At 57.7% G+C, this 7,310-nt stretch overlaps 2 pseudogenes; one reads left to right on the plus strand and one right to left on the minus strand.

Moving 5' to 3' along the window:
• Positions 1–940: 940 nt before the first annotated feature.
• LOC149337212 (uncharacterized) lies at positions 941–5,085 on the minus strand (annotated as a pseudogene).
• A 169-nt stretch (positions 5,086–5,254) lies between these two features.
• LOC149337213 (uncharacterized) lies at positions 5,255–7,082 on the plus strand (annotated as a pseudogene).
• Positions 7,083–7,310: the final 228 nt, after the last annotated feature.

Raw genomic sequence — 7,310 nt, forward strand, 5'->3', positions numbered from 1 at the left:
AAGCATTTCAACAAATCCTTTGAGGGCGCGTCCCAGTTCAATCGGGAAACGGCCGACAGCTTTCACCTGGTTTGGGCGTGCCAATTAAACCCGTCTATTCCCCGCAACCCCAACCCCAACAGAGAAGACTGGGAGGCGGTCCTGCTCGGCAGTGCAACCTCAATAGCCCAAAAGGCCTTGGTGCAACGAACACGGGTGGCGTTGCTTCCCAATGGGCCCCTGGAATAGGGGTCCACCTACTATTGTAAGGGGAAGGGGCCAATTGACCCTACGCGAATCACCTCTCTCTGAATACTTAGTGGATATTAAAGGTTTTTCGCCACCGGCGACTAAAACATGATTAGGTTTAAGGGGGTTTGAGACTATGGGGGACGCCGTTGAGAAGGGGTCAGGAAATTTCAAATACCTGAAGTTCTTTAACGTGCACTGACACCGCGCAACACACTGGCCTCTAATTTCGCCTCCATCAAAATTCGACTGCCGCATCCGGGATCGAACCCATGTCTTTAGGGTCGGCAGCCGAGCCTGTAACCACTGAGCCACCGCGGCGGGCATTAGTTACCAAGCTTGTAGTTAGCGTTCGTGGAGCGCACATTTTTCACAAAATGAACTAGCTGTGCGCTCTTCCTTCTTCAAAACCGTGAAATGTTCTAGTCGGCCCAGCCTTCGGACTGCGATCGGCAATATTCGCGACCGCTGCAAGCACTGTTACGCACTCAAACAGGATAGCTGCACCTACTCGGAGGGTCAAGAGCACACGCAGTTGTTCCTACCTAATGCTACGTGTATTGAGTGAAAGGTGCAGCAGATAGTTTAGCAGTCTGCAGGAGGCTCAGCCTAGGGAGCGAAGAATCCATACCGTTTATTGGCGCCTGTAATTCACTCAGTCCTTTGGAAGCCCGGACATCAGCCGCGCCTTGAAAGCATCACTTCATCGCGGCTACGAGTAGGGTACCGTGTCACAGTCCCTTACCAAGACTAATAAGCCATAGGCAACATGAAATGAAGGTACAGGTCGAGCCCGCAGCTGGGAAGGTGATACATTTACCCCACAGCTGAAAAACACTCACAGTATGCCTGAACACATGTTGGTGACGACGCTTCTCCACAGTGCTCGCAGCACACCCGCAAGGCACTGTTATTGACGACTCACCTCGTAACGTATTTCCGAACGAAAGCTCTACCCCGCTACCAAAGCCGCAAAAAGCCGGACTGTCGCTGAACATTTCCCCTTGACATTGAATAAATAAATTTTGCTCCGTCTCGGATTGGAACCCGTGGCGGCGAGAACAGATCAGATTCGCTGGCAACACCACGAAAGCACTGCGCTATTAGCGCCGCCGATCAGGCGTCGTGTTATACGGGAACATGCACTCGCGTTTTGCACTGGACATCGTCGAGTTATCAAGTCGCATCTGCGGCGCTAACAGATCACATAAGCTGAACCTAGTTAAGATCTTAACCTCTCTATAATATCTTTGTCTGACGTGCCGACGATCAAGCTAATCGAAATCATTAGACAATGAGGCTAAACAGAAATTTTCGCAAGTCTACTCGATTTAACTTGCTTAAGTACCCCAGGTGGTCGAAATGTCCGAAACCATTCACTACGATGTCCCTCTCAGCCTGAGTGGCTTTGGGACGTTTAACCCCTATCCCCGTGTCGCAGAAAAGCCGGTGTCGTCGTCGGCTTCGGCCTGGAATATAGCTGTCGATGCGAAGATCCAACTCCACGCAACCTGATTTGGGCCCCCGGTCACCAGGGGCTCCAGGGAAATGAACAGGCCGATCAGGCCGCCCGCGCACTCTCTCCCCGGGCTATCTCCCTGTCCTTGGAAGGGTACTCCCAATCAGACGATCTGGCCCTTACATTCAAACAAATCACCGATTACTACAAGGAGGAGCACCGGCGCTACCCGGCCCCTTGTAAGGGTCTGGATCGCGCTGACGAGCGCCTCCTCATCAAAATTCTTACTAACACTGTACTGTGCCCGGCGGTGCTTAAACATTTCAATACATCCTTTGATGGCGCGTGCAAGTTCTGTGGGCAGGTGGCTGACACCTTCCACATGGTTTAGGCGTGGCAATCAAACCCATCTATCCCCCCCAACCCCACCAGAGAGGACTTGGAGGCGGCCCTGCTCGGCTGTCAAGACCTCAAGGCCCAAAAGGCCTTGGTTCAACAGACGCGGGCGGCGTTGCTTGCCAATGGGGCACCGGAATAGGGGCTCCACCCAGTACTGTGAGGGGAAAGGGCCAATAGGGTCCTACCCCAATCACCATTCTGTAAAAAAAACTTAATTTCCCATAAATCTTTTTCACCACCACCGGCTTCGGCGGCGCTGGCCGTGAGCAAAAAATCCCAGTAGCATTAATAAATAAAACCGAGAATAAAATTTGTCGAGTTGGGGAATCGAACCAGGTTCTCCGGAGGTTACCGGACGAGCACGGTAACCACTCCACTCCGCCACGCCAGCTTTTTTCTTTCATTGTATTTATTCTGCATTGTTATGTACAGAAAGAATATATATATTCCCCTTCCCATATATATATATTGTAAAGACTGACACAGAGACGCGGTGAGCTGAGCGTCCGCTCAATTGCCTAGCCTTTCTTTTTTAATCCCACTTCCTCGTCTTCCTCCGCCTGCTTCTTTCATCACGACTTCGTCTTTGCTGTCTCGGCATCACACTCGGCCACGACTGCGGACGCCCTGTTGATTGTAGGCCGCGTCGCACCCAGACCTCCTTGTCGTACACGCGGCCACTCGTCTCGCCCCGCTTCAGCATCCGCTCCTTCATGGTCTCGTCCTTCACTTCGACGTAGAGCAGGTTGGTGCACTTGCACACCTCAGCCTCGAAGCGGTCACCCTGATCGGTGTTCCTGGGGTAACCGTCAATCAGGAACCCTTGGCTGTCGCCACGCTCTTCCTCATTGCTCCTTTCAGTAGCTGCAAGACCGTGACCAGTGGGACGAGCTCACCCTTCGTCATGATCTCGTTCATCTCCTTGCCCAGGTCGCTGCCGGACTGCACCTCCGCCCGCTGCAGGTCACCAGAAGAGATGTGCGTGAAGCCGTAGTTGGCCGCTACCTACTCGCATTGGGTACCCTTGCCGCAGCCGGGGCCGCCGAAGACAAACACGACGGGGACGTCGAGTTTTGGAGGCCCGTCCATTGGCGTTGAAGTAGGGGAAGGAGCAGGGGAGCAGGCCTGGCTGGAGGCGGAACTTCCTCAGCCTTCTCATCTGGTTCTTTTCTCCTCCACTTTCTTTTCTTCTTCTTTCTCTTCTTTCTCTTCTTCCTTCTCTTCCTTCTTTTCCTCTTGGCCTTTCTGATCATGAACAGGCCGTCCATATCATCGTCGGCATCCCTGACATAGGCGCCGCGAAGTCGTCCGCTGTTGGATCGGCGTGGAGGGCCGCGGGAGACCAGGACAGTACCCGGACAATTGCAGGCTCTCGACCGTGTCCGTGCGAGGTCGTCATGCAAGGTGGTGTGTTCGAAGCTGCGTCGACGCATCAAGGGCGACGCCGGTGGTGGACTATCTTCTCGATTCTCATCAAGCTGCCTGCCCTAATGCAGCCTCTCTCTAACGGGAGGGGACGTGGGAGCATCCAATTCTCGTTCGATTTGGACCATTAGGAGGCGCGATACTGATGGCCCGCTGCCAACCCTGGAACCCGGAGAAGGCGGCAGCCGCGAACGGCCTATTGGTAGCCTGAGTCCGGAGCGGGACCCGGCAGTTGCTGGCTGCCGAGCAGGTGGCACTGGAGGGGTCCGCTTTCCGCTGAGCGCCCCCTCGTCGATGCGGTCCTCTTCGCGGAAGTCCATGCTGGAAACAGGCTGGCGCCGGCTTTTGTTGTCTGGGAAAATTGGCTCATGAAACTGACGTCCCGGCAGCAGGGGACGCGGTTGTCCTGGAGTGGTCGTCATCCGTTGAGGCGGCAACCCAGGCGACCACACTCCAGGCGGCATGCTACCCAGGCTATTACTGCTCGGACTTGAGCATTCGATGAGGCTGCAGATAGCCACTGAGCCCGGAGCCGCCGTCACCGAGCTGGCGAAGCACGGGTGCCGTGGCGAAGGTGGTGTCATGAACCCAGCACTGCCTGCAGGAGGCGGCTGCGCCGCGGGCCGTCCGAAGCGGTGTCCATCATGCGTCGATGCCAGAATGTTGGGATGCCTCATCGGTCCATGAGACGGTTGCCGAGACATCAGCGGGGACGGTGGCAATGCTGAGACGGAGCCCGCGCTCCCGATGGAATTGGGAGGAGCGCTGGTTGTATTTTGGCCGGGAACTGCCGACACCTCGGTGAGCGAGGCGGTCATCTGAGAGCGGTGCACCACGGAGGACGCGTATCCGCTCGTCGGCTGCGGTGGCTGCGGTGGCGGACTGACGATAGTGTTGGAGCCGACCCGCAGGAGCTCGGATGCTTCCACCGCGGCAAAGGGCGCCTCAGAGCCCAACGCCTGCTGCGGCCACGTGCGGCCCCTGCAGGCCTGAAGAAGGCGTACCTTATCTTGATTGTAAAGGGCGATGTCTTCGTCTGGAGCCTGGCGCCGCGCTCTCATCGTCGTGAGTTTGGCGTCGTGCGCACTGGCCAGGGGTGTAAACGCGGCAAGAAGTGCAGAGGTCCAGGCCGGCCAAGTGGTGTAGCGGCGGCCTTCGTACTGGTGCCAGGCGCGGGCGGCACCACGGAGATGGTCTTCCGCGACGGCGAGCGTGGTGGCTGGAGACCAGGTGAAACGCCGGGCAGCAGCGTCGACCACTTGAATCCACGCTTCAGCGTCGTCAGAAAATCCACGGTACTCCGGAATTTGTATCGGGGTTACTGGGTATCCAGAGGACAGTGATGAGCGGCCAAGCGCTGCAGTCAAAGAAGCAGATAACTCTCGGATGATGGAGAGGGCTTCGGGAAGAAGGGCCAAGGCCGAATCCGCCGAGGAGGCATGGACGCCGTTCTCGGGCGGAAGAGGGGTTCCAGGCGCCGAGGGAGCCGGCCGTGGGACTGCCCGGCCGCTTCGAAGGAGGAGCGACGGGTCGTGGAGGTCCGGGCCGGGCTCGACGTTGGTCGACTGCGCCATTATAAAGACTGACACAGAGACGCGGTGAGCTGAGCGTCCGCTCGATTGCCTAGCCTTTCTTTTTTAATCCCACTTCCTCCGCCGCTACACCACTTGGCCGGCCTGGACCTCTGCACTTCTTGCCGCGTTTACACGCCTGGCCACTGCGCACGACGCCAAACTCACGACGATGAGAGCGCGGCGGCAGGCTCCAGACGAAGACATCGCCCTTTACAATCAAGATAAGGTACGCATTCTTCAGGCCTGCAGGGGCCGCACGTGGCCGCAGCAGGCGTTGGGCTCTGAGGCGCCCATTGCCGCGGTGGAAGCATCCGAGCTCCTGCGGGTCGGCTCCAACACAATCGTCAGTCCGCCACCGCAGTCACCGCAGCCGACGAGCGGATACGCGTCCTCCGTGGTGCACCACTCTCAGATGACCGCCTCGCTCGCCGAGGTGTCGGCAGTTCCCGGCCAAAATGCAACCAGCGCTCCTCCCAATTCCATCGGGAGCGCGGGCTCCGTCTCAGCAGTGCCACCGTCCCCGCTGATGTCTCGGGAACCGTCTCATGGACCGATGAGGCATCCCAACATTCCGGCATCGACGCATGATGGACACCGCTTTGGTCGGCCCGCGGCGCAGCCGCCTCCTGCAGGCAGTGCTGGGTTCATGACGCCACCTTCGCCACGGCACCCGTGCTTCGCCAGCTCGGTGACGGCGGCTCCGGGCTCAGTGGCTATCAGCAGCGTCATCGGATGCTCAAGTCCGAACAGTAATAGCCTGGGTAGCATGCCGCCTGGAGTGCGGTCGCCTGGGTTGCCGCCTCAACGGATGACGGCCACTCCAGGACAACCGCGTCCCCTGCTGCCGGGACGTCAGTTTCATGAGCCAATTTTCCCAGACAACAAAATCCGGCGCCAGCCTGTTTCCAGCGAGGACTTCCGCGAAGAGGACCGCATCGACTAGGGTTACGAGGCCCTCAGCGGAAAGCGGACCCCTCCAGTGCCACCTGCTCGGCAGCCAGCAACTTCCGGGTCCCGCTCCGGACGCGGGCTACCAGTAGGCCGTTCGCGGCTGCCGCCTTCTCCGGGTTCCAGGGTTGGCAGCGGGCCATCAGTATCGCGCCTCCGAATGTTCCAAATCGAACGAGGATTGGATGCTCCCACGTCCCCTCCCGTTAGAGAGAGGCTGCAGGAGGGCAGGCAGCTTGATGAGAATCGAGAAGATAGCCCACCACCGGCATCGCCCTTGATGCGTCGACGCAGCTTCGAACACACCACCTTGCATGACGACCTCGCAAGGACACGGTCGAGAGCCTGCAACTGTCCGGGTACTGTCCTGGTCTGCCGCGGCCCTCCACGCCGATCCACCAGCGGACGACTTCGCGGCGCCTATGTCAGGGATGCCGACGATGATATGGACGGCCTGTTCATGATCAGAAAGGCCAAGAGGAAAAGAAGGAAGAGAAGAAGGACGAGAAGAAAGAAGAGAAAGAAGAAGAAAAGAAAGTGGAGGCGAAAAGAACCAGATGAGAAGGCTGAGGAAGTTCCGCCTCCAGCCAGGCCTGCTCCCCTGCTCCTTCCCCTACTTCAATGCCAATGGACGGGCCTCCAAAACTCAACGTCCCCATCGTGTTTGTCTTCGGCGGCCCCGGCTGCGGCAAGGGTACCCAATGCGAGTAGATAGCGGCCAACTACGGCTTCACGCACATCTCTTCTGGTGACCTGCAGCGGGCGGAGGTGCAGTCCGGCAGCGACCTGGGCAAGGAGATGAACGAGATCATGACGAAGGGTGAGCTCGTCCCACTGGTCACGGTCTTGCAGCTGCTGAAAGGAGCAATGAGGAAGAGCGTGGCGACAGCCAAGGGTTCCTGATTGACGGTTACCCCAGGAACACCGAGCAGGGTGACCGCTTCGAGGCTGAGGTGTGCAAGTGCACCAACCTGCTCTACGTCGAAGTGAAGGACGAGACCATGAAGGAGCGGCTGCTGAAGCGGGGCGAGACGAGTGGCCGCGTGTGATGCCGAGACAGCAAAGACGAAGTCGTGATGAAAGAAGCAGGCGGAGGAAGACGAGGAAGTGGGATTAAAGAAAGGTTAGGCAATCGAGCGGACGCTCAGCTCAGCACGTCTCGGTGTCTGTCTTTATAATATATATATATATATATATATATATATATATATATATGGGAAGAGGAATAGGGTCCCTTGTTTGCTTAATTCCTCAGCGAGGGCCTCGGTTCTGGTAGC

Source organism: Amblyomma mixtum, chromosome 7 (genome assembly GCF_055824585.1).
Source record: "Amblyomma mixtum isolate Tamu chromosome 7, ASM5582458v1, whole genome shotgun sequence".
Lineage (NCBI taxonomy): Eukaryota > Metazoa > Arthropoda > Arachnida > Ixodida > Ixodidae > Amblyomma > Amblyomma mixtum.